Source organism: Etheostoma spectabile, unplaced genomic scaffold (assembly GCF_008692095.1).
Source record: "Etheostoma spectabile isolate EspeVRDwgs_2016 unplaced genomic scaffold, UIUC_Espe_1.0 scaffold00019009, whole genome shotgun sequence".
NCBI lineage: Eukaryota > Metazoa > Chordata > Actinopteri > Perciformes > Percidae > Etheostoma > Etheostoma spectabile.
In genome coordinates, this window is record NW_022604619.1 from 157,355 (window position 1) to 174,073 (window position 16,719).

Genomic DNA, 16,719 nt, shown 5'->3' on the forward strand with positions numbered 1-16,719 from the left:
AAGGATCACCAACAACTGGGACACAATTGTGAAGTGGAACGAAATCTATTGGATATTTTAAACTTTTTTAGCAAATAAAAAACTGAAAAGTGGTGCGTGCAAAATTATTCGGCCCCCTTGCGTTAATACTTTGTAGAGCCACCTTTTGCTGCGATTACAGCTGCAAGTCGCTTGGGGTATGTCTCTATCAGTTTTGCACATCAAGAGACTGAAGTTCTTGCCCATTCTTCCTTGCAAAACAGCTGGAGCTCAGTGAGGTTGGATGGAGAGCGTTTGTGAACAGCACTTTTCAGTTCTTTCCACAGATTCTCGATTGGATTCAGGTCTGGACTTTGACTTGGCCATTCTAACACCTGGATACGTTTATTTGGGAACCATTCCTTTGTAGATTTTGCTGTATGTTTGGGATCATTGTCTTGTTGGAAGATAAATCTCCGTTTCAGGTCTTTTGCAGACTCCAACAGGTTTTCATCCAGAATGGTCATGTATTTGGCTGCATCCATCTTCCCCTCAATTTTAACCATCTTCCCTGTCCCTGCTGAAGAAAACCAGGCCCAAACCATGATGCTGCCACCACCATGTTTGACAGTGGGGATGGTGTGTTGAGGGTGAGGAGCTGTGTTGCTTTTACGCCAAACATATCGTTTTGCATTGTGGCCAAAAAGTTCGATTTTGGTTTCATCTGACCAGAGCATCTTCTTCCACATGTTTGGTGTGTCTCCCAGGTGGCTTGTGGCAAACTTTAGACGAGACTTTTTATGGATGGCTTTCTTCTTGCCACTCTTCCATGAAGGCCAGATTTGTGCAGTGTACGACTGATTGTTGTCCTATGGACAGACTCTCCCACTCAGCTGTAGTTCTCTGCAGTTCATCCAGAGTGATCATGGGCCTCTTGGCTGCATCTCTGATCAGTCTTCTCCTGTCTGAGCTGAAAGTTTACAGGGACGGCCAGGTCTTGGTAGATTTCAGTGGTCTGATACTCCTTCCATTTCAAAGTGATCGCTTGCACAGTGCTCCTTGGGATGTTAAAAGCTTAGGAAATCTTTTGTATCCAATCCGGCTTTAAACTTCTCCACAACAGTTTACGGATCTGCCTGGTGTTTCCTTGGTCTTCATGATGCTCTCTGCGCTTTCAACAGAACCCTGAGACTATCACAGAGCAGGTGCATTTATACAGAGACTTGATCACACACAGGTGGATTCTATTTATCACCATCAGTCATTTAGGACAACATTGGATCGTTCAGAGATCCTCGCTGAACTTCTGGAGTGAGTTTGCTGCACTGAAAGTAAAGGGGCCGAATAATTTTGCACCCACCACTTTTCAGTTTTTTATTTGCTAAAAAAGTTTAAAATATCCAATAGATTTCGTTCCACTTCACAATTGTGTCCCACTTGTTGGTGATTATTCACAAAAAATAAAATTTTTTATATCTTTATGTTTGAAGCATGAAATGTGTCAAAAGGTTGAAAAGTTCAAGGGGGCCGAATACTTTCGCAAGGCACTGTACAGAGACATCCTGGAAGAAAACCTGCTCAAGCGCGCTCTTGACCTCAGACTTGGGCAACGGCTCATCTTTCAACAGGACCCTAAGCACTCAGCCAAGATAACGAAGCAGTGGCTTCAGGACAACTCTGTGAATGTCCTAGAGGGGCCTAGCCAGAGCCCAGACTTGAATCCCGTTGAAAATCTCTGGAGGGATCTGAAAATGGCTGCGCATCAACGCTCCCCATTCAACCAAAGATAGGTGTGCCAAGCTTGTGGCTTCATTTTCCAAAAGTCTTGAGGCTGTTATTGCTGCCAAAGGTGCCACAATAAAGTATTGAGCAAAGGCTGTGAATACTTATGTACATATTATATTTTCGTTCTTTATTTTAAATAAATTAGCTAACAACATTTTTCAAGTTGTCATATGTCATATGCACTGTTTTGCTATAGCTCTGAGTAGTGACAACTTTATGAGCTTCTTTAATGATACACTCATTACAATTAGAGATCAAATTTTGCCCTCAACTTCTAACAGTTCACCTTTAATAGAAAAAACGACAAGACCTGACACATACTTAGACTGCTTTATTCCTATAGACCTCCAACAATTAATGTTAAAGGTCTCTTCAGCTAAGCCATCTACCTGTCTCTCAGACAGAGATGGCAAAAGTACTCACTTCCCATACTCAAGTAGAAGTACAGATAATTGTGTTAAAAAAATACTCTGGTAAAAGTAGAAGTACTGATTTAACGTCTTTACTCATGTAAAAGTAACAAAATAGAGGCTTGAAAATGTACTTAAAGTATAAAAGTAAAAGTAGCCTTGCGAATGACAAAGCTACCTGGACCAGACACGTTACTAGAGAGCACACTGAGAAACTATAGTGGACATGGAGAAAAGGCTCTTTATATGCCCTTGGTTACATTTTACATGGCTGTCTGCCAATAGGCCTAAAACATATCACTTATTTATTGTGACAGAGACTGGGACTCCAGGTTAATAAGATTTTGACCGAGTAGAAAGATATGAATTCAGTTGTAACTTTGCTGAGAAGTCTGTGTATATTCCCATCCAATTAGATTCAATTTAGTTTTGATGACCCAAAAATAGTAACTAACTCCAGTGAAATGATTTGAAACTTAGTGAGGATTAGATTAGGACTGTATTTAAAGCTGAAATTATATACGCTCGTAAATAATAACAATAAACCCACTATTAATTACATTATCTTAATGAGCACGTTCAACAATCGTCATTATATCGAATCAACAGCCAGGGGTAACCTAGGTAACAGGGGTAACCTAGCTAACAGGTGAAGAACACAAACATGCTAACTTTTAAAATTTGCAAGAACTACAGACCAATACAACAACAGGCTTAAATGAACTGACAACATAAGTTACACGACTTACAGTTCTCATAGAAGCACACACAATCTCAGCTGATTATCCTCCGGACAGCTAGTCTCTTTTTCTCTTCTCTCACTTTTTTCTCCGTGTGCCGTGCGTCCCCGCTCACGGTGTGAGGCGCGTGTCTGCGCTGTTCTCCGAGATGCACTCACAATCACACCTGACAGACAACCTTTAGTACAAAACTAAAGTAATGAGCCAATTTTGTAAAATGTAAGGAGTAGAAAGTACCGATATTTTTGTTAAAATGTAAGGAGTAAAAGTAAAAAATTGAACCAAAAAAAATAACAATAAAAATAAATAACAACCAAATTGTACATTTACAGTGGCTGATTGACCCATGTTCACTAGTTTACTTTACTAATATTGTACTTAAGTAATAGCTTTCACTTTAAGCTTTAATGGTGCACACAACTCTTTCTCTGTATGTTCAGAAGATTGTGTCGTCTGGTGATTTTCCCGTGCAGAAGCTCAAGTGAAGATAATTACCTTTTCTGAAGAGTCCATTATGTTTTTGTAATCCTCTATGTCGTCTTTGGCTGCTAGAAACTGCGTGGAGGAGCGGTGGGGGTGCGTGCGCGATCTTGGAAGGCTGTATAATGTGGACGCGCTGACAGTGTTGTTGTTGTTACTTAAAATTCCTCATGTTGGCGACAGAAAATACGCATTATAGTTTTAAATTCTTAGTTTTCAAAGATGCCCACGAGCTAATCCTTTTTGCAATACAGCAGCAATAAACCTTAGCTTATACTAAATCTAGATCCGTATAGCCCTTTTAGCTGCGTTTTGTTGGTACGTTTATTTACAAAAAACAACCCTTTGTTCAAAAATGGGCTCAGAAAATGCTTTAAAAGGCTTCATGAGGCTTCATTTGGCCATCACTACTTCTTAGTAGATTAGTAGTAACATAGACAAGAAAGATCAATGAAACATAAACTTTCAAACAATTGCTGCAAAACATAATTCAGGACCTGGTTTTAGACAGAACATACAGTAGATATTTATGAAAGGTCAACTTTAAAAAAGAATTCTATGTTCACAAAAAAAAATTCATCAATCTTATTTTAAAGTTGTATTACTATGGACATGCTTACTTTTGAATTTAATCCAGATAAAAGTCTACAAAGATAAAATCAATCAGCTCTCCTTATCAACTGGATAGTTGATTTTTGCTCTTCCAGGACTGAAAGGTTTTGCTGTCCTATTACTGAAATAGTACAAATTCCTCTTCGGCCCCCATTTCTTCCACTAGACAGCACAACAAAAATCAATCCACATCAATGGGCAAACAAGAGAAATGGTAACCAAGCGTGGTGTGAAAGTAGAAAACTCTGTTAGTTTCTGCCCTCAGCCTGGCGGGGCCTTTCCCTTGTGCATTGCTTGGTTCTACCCTCAAAACGTTCAAACCATCAGGAATTCCCAGCTGATATTATGGCTTACTCTATCCTCCTTGTAAATTACGCTGGTTAGGAATATCAGCTAAGTTGCCAAAATTGCAATGCTTTGCTGTGAGTTGAGCATTGAGGGGAGTGCGATGGACGTACTCACAGAGACGGCTGACTCATTATGAATGGGTCCAACACGGATCGAACGGCGGGTCAGTGGAGTTACACACGTTGTGTGTATGAAATATCTGTATCGTCACTGCGTTGCATTTTTATGAACTATGATATTCAGGCCATTGGTCACATCTCTTGCAGGTCCAGCAGGCTCCGTCTCACACGCTAGTACTACAAACTGAAGTTAGTTGCAAAAACTTCTTCTGTGTTTTTCACCGTGGCGGCAGAGTTACCAGCAGAAACACTGGTACAAATACAAGTTTGCCTCTCATGCTTAACAATATACAGCTGTGTTTAAACAATTAAAACTGTGGACAAATGTTAGAAATGTGGAGCGGCCCCGCTTAGAGTAGAGGAGATATCCAACACAGGCACGGCTTTACTTTTGTAAAGCCTTACTTTCATGTAACGTCATGTAACGCAAAATTAAACCATATCCATACAAACAACATTGCTGGTGCAAGGACATTAGGTGCACCGGTGCGTCCCAGAGGAAAAATATTACTTGCGCCCTAGAGCTTGTGAGCTAACAGACACCAACTAGCACTAGTCACTGCTGTTGTCTGAAAAACAACACAGACGGGACAAAATGTTGCGTTTACTGGTAAACTGGTAAACCTTGAGTCCAACGTATAACCGACTGCTATCTGTTGTGGAATTTTCCTCCCGTTACTGTTACGGTGAAGTAAACAACTCTGACTGGCACATGAGCAGACAGTGGTTTACAGAGCGGTAGATTGGCTTTGCAAAAAACCCGGAGCGTTCTATGAAATGACGCAGTTTTAAAAAAGTCGCTAGATCGCGCAAATTTTAATCGTTGGAAGTCAAAATCGTGGTTGTGATAAAAATTTAATTAATTGTGCAGCCCTACAAGACAACCAGCTATTGTTTTGAAACAGGATACAAGCCAAATTGTTGAGAACCATAAGTAGTAGGGGTGATCCGAGTATCCGGCTGAAACGAGTATCCGGTACGGATAAAGCACTTTTGCCAAGTACAAGTATTATCCGAGTAATATGAGTCAACATCCGTGCTCGGATTGAATACAACTCCTCAACTGGCCGCGCAGCGTTCTGTGAGAATCACAGCGCCCCCCCGCCTACAAACACGCTCGGATCAATCACACACACACAGAACATGGAGAAATGCGCTCCCTCGGCCGCTCTCTCTCTCTCTCTCTCTCTGTCTCTCTCTCTTTCTCTCTCTCTCGCGCGCGCGCTCCCGCTCCGTCAGGCAGGCTGTCATTTCGGTCTGCGGATCTGTTCCGTTAACGTTTAGGGTTTCTTCAGCTTCAGGTTTGTTTTTAACTTTGGTTATAGTACTTACATACTTAGTAACCAGTAGATTTCTGGTGAGCGTGGGTTTCAGACGTGCTGCTTGGTTTAAATGTGACTCCCGTTGCGTCTCTGCCATCGGAGATTTTTTTTTTTTTACTGTCAGCTGCCCCCCGCCCCCTCTCTCTCTGTGTCTCTCTCTTACTCACACACACACACACACACACACACACACACATATATACCTGGTGTGGAAATAAAAAAATAAAAAAGAACAAAACAAAAAAAATCACATTGATCATTAAAAAATAAAAAGTTAAAAAAAGAAAGTTATATTGAGTATGAAAACTCTTGTTCATTACATTTTACTTCATAATTGCAACCGCATGTGTTGTATTCATTGTTGCAAAACGTTCTGTAGTTTGTTTGTTACCATGACAACACCACTGATCTGAAGCTCAATGTAAATGTAAATGTGCTGTATTTATATAGCGCTTTTCCAGTCTTAACAACTGCTCAAAGCGCTTTTACATCTACAGGGAACATTCACCATTCACACACATTCATACACTGTGGCCGGGGCTGCCGTACAAGGTACCAGACAAGGTGAATGTTTATCAGATAAACATTCACACACATTCACACTCCAATGCGCAGCATCGGGGGCAACTCGGGGTTCAGTGTCTTGCCCAAGGACACTTCGACAATGACTGCAGGGGCGGGGATCGAACCACCAACCTTCCGATTGGCAGGCAACCGCTCTACCACTGAGCCACAGCCGCCCTCAATGCTGATGCTGTCATGTAAATAGTTTTCAAATCAGCAATAAATATAACAATTTTTGATCAACTCATCAATTGCATGCTTAAATAACATACCGGTTAAAGCCCCGCACATTTCAAGAGAACCCGACCCACTTTCGGGTTAAATATGACCACTTCCGGTTTAGGCCCCGCCCAGTCCGAGTACGGATCCGGATCCGGATAATTCATGTGGTAAACAGATACAGATACAGATAATGCTGTACGCGCTCATCCCTAATAAGTAGTTTTAGTTTTCTAACAAAATCCATATTTTAAGGCCAATTCTTTTATGTGGCCAGCTGGGGCAACAAGAACAAGCTTTAAACCCACCATTGACATATCACCTTATAAAATTAGGACAATTAAATAACAACTCCTGGGCGCCTGGGCCAGGCTTAGTCCTTGACGCAGCAGCCGCGGGTTCAACTCTGACCCGAGGCCCTTTGCAGCATGTCATAACCCCTCTCTCTCCCCTCTCAAGTCCTGTTGGAAATAAAGCCCTAAAATGCCCCAAAAATAAATAAATATATAAACAACTCTATGGGGCTGTAGTGACTTTTTTTACAACCTCAAGATTTTGTGTCCATTTGAAAGTTGGAAAAGACTTTAATAACAAAATCCAGTTGCCTGAAAATACTCCAAAAAGGTGAAAGTAGATATGGAGAAACTTGCAATGAAACTGCAATAAAACTTGCGGTCAGCAGAATAACAGACTATAACAGATTATTTTCAGAACAACCCCCATGATGTCCTACGTTACGTAGTAGGTGAAAACTATAAACCATAAACAAACATAATATACATGGCTCCTATAGGGGAACCTGGCACTATAACAGGAACACCAACATTCAGCAACATTATTCAAACATTAAATTAAGCTTATTGCCTGTTGTCAGTAGCTATGTTTCCATCCACACGTTTTTATCAAAATTGAGTAATATCGAATGAAAAATGCCTTATGGAAACAGTAAAATTCAATGGAATTTCATGAATATCGACTCAAAGGAAATACGTTCGGTCTCATTGGATTTTATCTTGATCAATAAACGGCTTATGCGTTAAACGCTGATGGAAACGTTATTTGCCAAATAAATAATGAATTGTGATTAAGTTTTAGGTCATTATATGGTAGCAACACACCACAAAACAAAGAAGAAGAAGTTTTAGTTAATTTTCCCCAGTATTTCCTCTCTGTCTGCTCACATGGTGGATGTCAACAAAGACAGATGGAAGGGGATGGACAAGGAGATGAGAGAGGTTAGACTTAGACTTTTCTGTATTAATACTTTTGGGATGACTCCCGCGAGGAAATTGGAAAAAAAAAGTGTTAGGACAAGCTGCGGGACGTCCTTCATAGTAAATGGAAAGCGCTAAAACAGCGAGACATGTCTCAAAGAGGAGTTGTCTTGCAGCGGTGCCGGAGGGACAATAAAAGGCAAGTTGCATCTGCCTCATCATAACCATGTGTTGATAGCCTCGTTGTTTTCTTATTATAGCTTGATATGTCGCTTTCAGCTGGCACATAAGCACTATTACAACTTGTCCATTGTTTATCATTTGTCGGTAGACGGCGCGATCCATTTTGTCCAGAAAAACTTTGTTTGCAGTTTGCTTGAATGTTGTGGGATTCAGTGCGAAAATGAATGAAAACACCTTAAAATGTCTAAAATTAATTCAATATGCCAATTTGATCGCAAAACAGCATGTGACGTTATTATGCACAGGTTTTTTATTCTCTTTAAAGCCGTTTGATGGAAACACATTTTCCCCAGCTTTATTCACATTTGATTGTATTTATTTTTATTTTATTTATTCGCAGATTTTTTACCAAACTTCAGATAATTCAACTGACAGGTGGATGGAAACTTAGCTAGTCTCTACATCACTACTGTTTTTGACCATTTCCAAGTTTTGCATTTAATGTGCTATTGTCTTCTCCACCTTATAATGCACTATCATAGAAATATTACAATAAGTATTACTATACTAATTTCCTGATTTCATTTCATCTTGCACACATCATATGACTGTTGCCCCTCTAAAGAGTCCAGCCTTCCCCCCTCAAGACATGCTTGATACAAGAATGACTGTATTATAAATAGGACAATGCACTGGAGGCCTGTTAATTTTGGCAGCATTATTTGGAACTGTATATTTCATAATTTAAGACAAGATATTTATCTCTATTAACCCTATTTATTGTTTACCTACCTGCCCATTGACCACAGGCGGGAGATAGCAATTGTGCTACAACATGATGAATGCTTAATTGTGCATTTTCCCTGTTTAAATAAACTTACATTACATTAAACATGAAAAGCATTTTTGACCAGTGATGGTATCATGGCTGCTTGAAAACTGTGCTCCCTTAAGCCAACACAATAAACTCTGCCAAAAAATCGATTAAACACACAAAGACACACGGCTGTTGACAATGAGCGGAGGGTTAACTAAAGCAAAGAACAAAAAAATCTCAGATGGACAAGATAAAGAAATAAATTGCACTGAAAAGAGAAAAGACAAGCTAACAGAAGCTAATGCTATGACTACATCGCACGACATTGTGTGCATGTCACTATTTTTTTGTTTATTACGTGTAAATGTCACGATTTTTGAACGTGACCATTTCACAAACTGCCATGATACTGGGTTGCTCTGGGGGGCAAGCTTTGGTGAAGCACTGAACCACTTAGAGGAATTGGTTTGAAAATGGCTGCATTACTAGAAGCTTCAGTAACAGCGACCTTGCCTGGTGAAGTGCCAAAGCTGCATCTAAGTTATCAATTAACAAGATGGTGGACAGAAGGCTTTTAGTCTAGTGACACACAGGTACAGTATACTAACAATGGGATATCATTCTTTTTAAAATAAAGATTGATGAAGTTGTGTATTGGTGAAACAGAGAATGTGCTGGGAAAGAGAGTGAGAGTGTGCTTGTGTAACTACGGCCAGGGGTATGTGGCATAGGGATCATTAAGGAACATTATTTTTTTCCACACTTTTTGGACTGAGCCTGTTTCTTTTTTTTGCTCACAACCTCTCCACATTTAGAGAAGTTTATGTTTAGCCAGTTTAAAAAGGTGAGGGTTCACATTTTTTTGATTTATTCAATTCAATTTCAATTCAGTTTCATTTACAGTATCAATTCATAACAAGAGTTATCTCAAGACACTTTACACATAGAGTAGGTCTAGACCACACTCCAGAATTTACAAGGACCCAACAGTTCTAGTAGTTTCCTCCAGAGCAAGCAACAGTGCGACAGTGGCAAGGAAAAACTCCCCTTTGGGAAGAAACCTTGGTCAGACCCAGGCTCTTGGTAGGCGGTGTCTGACGGGTCGGTTGGGGTTAGAATGAAGAGTGGCAATAACAATCATAAAAAATAGTAATGTGTAGTAGTTCTTTGTAGTAGTTCATGGCATTGAAGAGCACTGTGCGGCATTACAAGGCACAGCAGGACGTAGCAGGGCAGAGCAAAGCGTAGCAGGACATAGCAGGGCGCCGCAGAGCGTAGCAGGATGAACATGGCATCGCAGAACGTGTAGCGGGACCATGGCGACAGCTGCAACCATGATTTTGGACCCTCCATGATCCAAGGAAACATGCTGGGGGGAAAAGAACATAAGGACTCCGGGGAATGACTCCCCAGAGTTAGGTTAGTAACAAGCATTTCTGGGACATGGATGCACATAAATGGAAAGATAGAAAGATAGAGGAGAGAGGACCTCAGTGTGTCAAAGGAAGTCCCCCAGCTGTCTTAAACTATTACAGCATAACTAGGAGAGACAGGTCAAAGAGAGGAGCCTTGTAAGGCTAAAACTCTCCCCAACCGGATCGGGCTGTCTGCCTCTTGAACCCAAACTGGAACCTGGTTCCACAGGAGAGAAGCCTGATAGCTGAACGCTCTGGCTCCCGTTCTACTTTTAGAGACTCTAGGAACCACAAGTAACCCTGCATTCTGGGAGCGTAGTGCTCTTGGAGGGTTGTAAGGTACTATGAGCTCTTTAAGATAAGATGGTGCCTGACCATGAAGCGCTTTGTAGGTGAGAAGAAGGATTTTAAGTTCTATTCTGGATTTTACAGGAAGCCAATGCAGAGAAGCTAAAACTGGAGAGATGTGATCTCTTTTCCTGGTTCCTGTCAGAACACATGCTGCAGCATTCTGGATCACCTGAAGAGTCTTCATGGACTTTTTCGAGCAGCCAGTAATCCAGCCTAGAAGTAACAAATGCATGGACTAGTTTTTCTGCATAATTTTTAGACAGGATATTCCTGATTTTTGCAGGGCTATTCATTTGGCGGCCCACGGAAGCAACCTCCGTGTGGCAACACGCAATCAATGAAGAGCTTGCTGTGCTGGTAGTAGCCTAGATTAGCCTATTCTCACAATGTCTTTCTCAACACTGAAACGTAAAATTGACAATGAAAACCACTGGTTTAACCTTGCCTGTACTGACAAATACTTGTTGTTTATTTTACCGCCACATCCAAACGCAGTACTTTACATTACAATCTGTCGAGGCACAACGTTGAGAAACGCCAGACTTTCTGCACCAATTTCCCTGAGGGATCTCAAGAGAAGGCGGCAAAAGTATAAAGTTTAATTGCATTTTACAATCGGAGCAGTACTACCATGGCGCAGTCACTTTCACACTCACACAAGAGAGAGCTACCGCAACATCCATTCGTGTTAACTGGATATTAGGAAAAAAGAAAAAGGCCATTCACAGACTCTGAAACCATGAAGAAATGTATGTTGGCCGTAGTGGATGAGGTGATAAATGACAATAAAATTAAAACAAGCGTGGCATCTGCGATTTAAAAAAAGTAGCCCTGTCAGATACTTCCAACAGTCGTAGAGTTGAAATTCTTGCTGCAGATGTGTATGAAATGCTGTTAAGAGATCTGAAGAAAGCTGATACTATGTGTTATATGTCTATAGCAGTATATGAGTCCACTGACAAAACTGATACTGCTCAGTTGTGCATATATGTCTGTGTTTTTGAAGGCAAATGCTTCCGAGAGGAGCTACTGGGCCTACTGCCGTTAGAAGGACACACAACTGGTGATATAGTCTTTTGGAAAATTTCCGTTTTTTTTGTAAGACAATGGTCTGGATATGAAGTGTGTGTGCATGCTTGTGACAGATGGGACTCCATCCATGACAGGGAAAGTGAATGGTTTGGCAGCAGGTTGGTCCGCTGTTGCACTTCAGTAGATCTCCTAACACTGCATTGTGCATCAGGTGGTGTTGTGCACAAAAACTAAGCAGAGCGCTCAAAACAACAACAGCGTGATGGCTACTGTTAGAAATTCATAACTAACTTTGCGTTCGTTCGGATCTCTGAGGAAAAAGAGGCTGAGGGTCGAATTGAGAATTAGGAATAGGTTTAATGCAATGCAACAGCAGTGATGAAGATGATAAGACAAAGACAATCAGACGCAAACAAACACAATAACACTGCAGCTGACAGTGGACTGATCCACTGGGCGGCTGTCAATCGGAAAGTTGGTGGTTTGATCCCCCTGCAGTCATTGTCGAAGTGTCCTTGGGCAAGACACTGAACCCCGAGTTGCCCCCGGTGCTGTGCATCGGAGTGTGAATGTGTATGATTGTTTATCTGATGAGCAGGTGGCCCCCGGCCACAGTGTATGAATGTGTGTGAATGGTGAATGTTTCCTGTAGATGTAAACAGTGCTTTGAGCAGTTGTTAAGACTGGAAAAGCGCTATATAAATACAGTACATTTACATCCACCCGTCCCCTGACGGATTTTAACTTTTTAAAACTCAACACTACAACTAATTTTATTTGCTCCACATCAAGCCTCCAACACCGCTTATTCCGCATGCTGCTGTCAGAAATGTCTGCTGAGCACCACGACCTTCTTTTGCATAATGACGTGAAGCATCAAAGGCAAAGCAGTGGAGCGTTTCTGTGGTCTCAGAGATTGATCTCAATTTGGGACTACAAGGCAGAGACAAACTGTCATCAACTTTGTGGAACAGATGCGCGCATTCCAAGTTAAACTGGACCTTTTCGCAACTGATTTGAGCACAGGCCAAATGCTGTATTTTCCAACACTCCGCAAATGCCTCTCATCCCCCACACAAATCGCGGATGATTTCATTGCAAACCTGAAAAAGAACTTTGCTGGTTGATTGGATGGACTTGTTTTGCCCACAGAAGTGGCCGTTTTTGCCAGAGACCCGTTCACTGTTGAAATAGACGGGGACTTCTCCGCCAGAGCAAAGAAAGTGGTCTATTGACGAGGGGAAATTCACACTCAGACTTGTTGACATGCATTCATCTTTAACCTAATGATGTTAGAGATCAACATTTGCTTGGACTAGTTAAAACTAGACCCTCCTACCTTTTAGCCAATAAGAAGATGAATCCATAGACACCATACTTGACAATGATGTGTTGACCCTGGAATGGCCTTATTTATTACATTTCACACCCTGACCAATTTATAATTACTTATTTCTATTTATTTATGTATATAGTTACTTCAAGTATGTGTGTTTGATGGATGTGGGTGGGTTTGTATGTGGGTTCTGTATTTGAGAACTTTATTATTTTGCACTTTTATGGCTTTTTTTTGCATATTTCTGAAGGAAATAAGAAAAATGCACAGACATATCTGTAAAAAGAAAATTCATATAAAACCCATTTTTGAGTCTTTTGGCTTCTGTAGTTTTTCTGTACTAAACTGAGACATGTGTCTATGGGATTGTGTTGTCTGTATCTCACCTGATGTGTTAACAACAGTGTATTTTAATAATTTTACAGATGCATGACATTGATGGAAATAAAAAAACTCCATTCTATCTTCAGTAACTCTGTGTCAGTAAGACCTAGTATCACCCATACACTTGTAACAGACACTTAAGAGTGTTACCTTTCCAATGATATCGGGAACATCCCAGAGGGCCAAAGTATATGGGAGCTGTACCATTTTTTATTTGGTTATGACGTTTAGACCAAAAAGCATGGAATTTCAAGGGCTTCTTAAATGTATAGACCACCAACCTACACCACAGATTACAAATAACCTAAGCTAATTTCCCAAAGAAGTAACATGTTCTTTTAAGTGGGCTGTTGGTTGAGAGGCAGAAAGCAGACAAACACATACACACAAACCCACACACTTCTTTTACCGGACATTCACACCGCCACCGACTTGAGCGTCTAAAGTTACCGGAAGTCATTTATTTTCAATGGAAGCCGGCTTCTCTCAGCTGCAAGGAGCGGCAAATCTGTCGGCGTGGCGTTTTGGGCGTTTTGAGAATGTTGAGCGTCAATCAGAAAGTTTAAATTTTTCAACTTTATGGTAATGAGCTATGACGCAGTTCAGCGGGAAGCAGCGGCTAACGCCAGCCGGCAATCGGAATATAGGCTTCCTTCGCGCTGGCTGATCCCGGAGAAACATACGATGTAAACTTTTGTTCCTACCAAAACATTAATTCTGACGACAAGCTCATAATCGACATTGCTGGGTTACTGATTTTTTATAATAAAACTTTGTTTGTACATAGGGACCAGTCAACGTGAACTAGCCGGTCACATCGTCTCTAAACGGTCCGCTCACAGTGAAGTCCTGCACGGGTCAATAGGTTTAATCCAGCGGCTGCTTACTCTGCCTGCACACCGCTACGGCTTAGTGGCTAACAAGCGAGCTAAACTGCTAAAAGACTCCGCTGCGACCAATTAACAATACAACTTCTGTCATGTAATTTATAAAAGGCTTCTAGTGTCAGTGTATTGGCCGTGGCTGCGTGAGCTTCTCCCGGCCAAACAGAGAACGCCGCAATGTCAGAGAGGCCAAAGCGTCAAAGGTTTCCCTATATTTTTTTACAAGCGTCCTTGGCGGGGCGGCCAGAGCTTTTTTGCAGCTCAAGTCGGTGGGGGTGTGTACGTACGGTAAACCTGCTGTCTTCTCTTGTGTATCAGAGAATGAAACGGTGACGCTGTAAGTGTGGTGAAGAAGGTGTTGGTTAAATAAGCCCAAGCTAAGGACTAGGCATGAGCCGAATACTCGGCTGAAACGAGTATCCGGTACGGATAAAGCACTTTTGCCGAGTACAAGTATTATACGAGTAATGCGAGTCAATATCTGTACTCGGATTGAATAAGTCTCCACTGACTGTGTCTCCATTCTGTGATAGGCTAGTCACAGTGCTAGTCACAGCGCCTCTCCAATCGCCTTTTTTTTTTAAACTGCCTGCTGGCTCTAACCAGTTTTTTGAGTGTCTGAAACTTGCTGTGTTTTATAAAAAAAAAAAAGGCAGTTGCGGTATAAATAAATAATATTACAAATTAAGATACACACACAAACACATTCCAACCCTCCCGCCCCCTCTCTCTCTCTTTGTTTCTCTCTCTCTCTCTCTCTTTGTTTGTTTCTCTCTCTGTATCTCTTACTCACTCACAGACACACACACTCACTACCTGGTGTGAAAATAAAAAAGAACCCCCCCCCATAAAATGATTAAAAGTTAAATAAAGAAAGTTATATTATTGAGTATGAAAACTCTTGTTCATTACATTTTACTTGGGGTGGCTGTGGCTCAGTGGTAGAGCGGTTGCCTGCCAATCGGAAGGTTGGTGGTCCTGCAGTCGCACGTCGAAGTGTCCTTGGGCAAGACACTGAACCCCGAGTTGCCCCCGGTGCTGCGCATCGGAGTGTGAATGTGTGTGAATGTTTATCTGATGAGCAGGTGGTACCTTGTACGGCAGCCTCGGCCACAGTGTATGAATGTGTGTGAATGGTGAATGTTTCCTGTACTATGTAAGAGCGCTTTGAGTAGTCGTTAAGACTAGAAAAGCGCTATATAAATACAGCACATTTACATATACTTAATAATTGCAACCACATTGTTGTATTTGTTGTTGCAAAACTTGTTATATACTGTAGGCCTATATAGTTCGTTTGTTACCATGACAACACCACTGGTCTGAAGCTCGATGCTGTCACGGAAATAGTTTTCTAATCAGCAATAAATATAACAATTTCTGATCAACCCATATGAACTGCATGCTTAAAATAACCGGTTAAAAATACCGGTTAAAGCCCTGCCCATTTCAAGACAACCCGACCCACTTCCGGGTTAAATCTGACCACTTCCGGGTTAGGCCCCGCCCAGTCCGAGTACGGATACGGATGCAGATAATTCATGTGGTAAACAGATACAGATACAGATACAGATACAGATAATGCTGTACTCGCTCATCCCTACTAAGGACCTCCTATTTACTGAAGAATTCTTAGGTGAAATGGCTTGAATGTGTTTGCAATTGCCATAGATAGTCTGGTAAGAACTGGAGAAGAAGATCCTCAAATGGTGCTTTATTAATTACCACACACACATAATGCAAGCCACTCTCTATGAACTGAATTCAGGTCTGTGAACAGACGTGTGGTTTCTGTAACATGATGACAGTAGAAATAACATGCATTAATTGACATCATAATTATGTAATTCTCAACTATATATTTACGTGAAACAGTGATTTAACAACACTGAACAGAAATAGCTTAAATATAAATTTGACTTAAGTATTATGTGTACAGCAGCAACATGTTAAGCAAGTATAGAGCTTAATCCATTCCACAAGCACATTTACTGCACCAACTAACTGGCTTTGAGTTAGTCATTAAACAACATAAATGTGAACTATATGAGAACTACAGGCTACATTGAGCGCATAAACTCAACTAAAACTATGGATTTACCGAGCAGCAAATAACAGTAACAATCTAAACAGAATGATTTACTTACAGTCTCATGGACACACATGCTTTCAGTTCACAACTGACTACTACGGTGATAGAGGCTGGAAGACTGGATTCAACCGGTTATAGCCTTACAGCCTTAAAGCCTTACTTAGCTTACAGAAACAGCCAGTTTTTTATTTGTCAACATTGGGGCAATCAAGGACCATGCAATAACCCCAATGTTGATCTTTGCAACAATAAGGCACACACAGTGACTATAGTGTGTGCTCAAGTAAAACAAGTAAATGTGGCCACAGCAGCTCAGCCAGTGCAATCCTGGAGGAGACTTGTTAACTAGCGGCAATGACTAGAGGCCTCTTACAAACCAAATGCGCATGCATGCATTCTCATTCACTTCAAAAGCACACTTTCCGGTACTTCAACTGTTTCTCGCTCTTGCTGG

General features: G+C 41.2%; 1 long non-coding RNA gene across 1 annotated transcript; it reads left to right on the top strand.

Annotated features, from left to right (window-relative positions):
• Positions 1-282: 282 nt before the first annotated feature.
• On the top strand, positions 283-13,338 carry LOC116683480 (uncharacterized). Its single transcript, XR_004330560.1, has 3 exons — positions 283-292; positions 477-480; positions 13,156-13,338. It is a non-coding gene; the product is annotated as an uncharacterized LOC116683480 (long non-coding RNA).
• Positions 13,339-16,719: the final 3,381 nt, after the last annotated feature.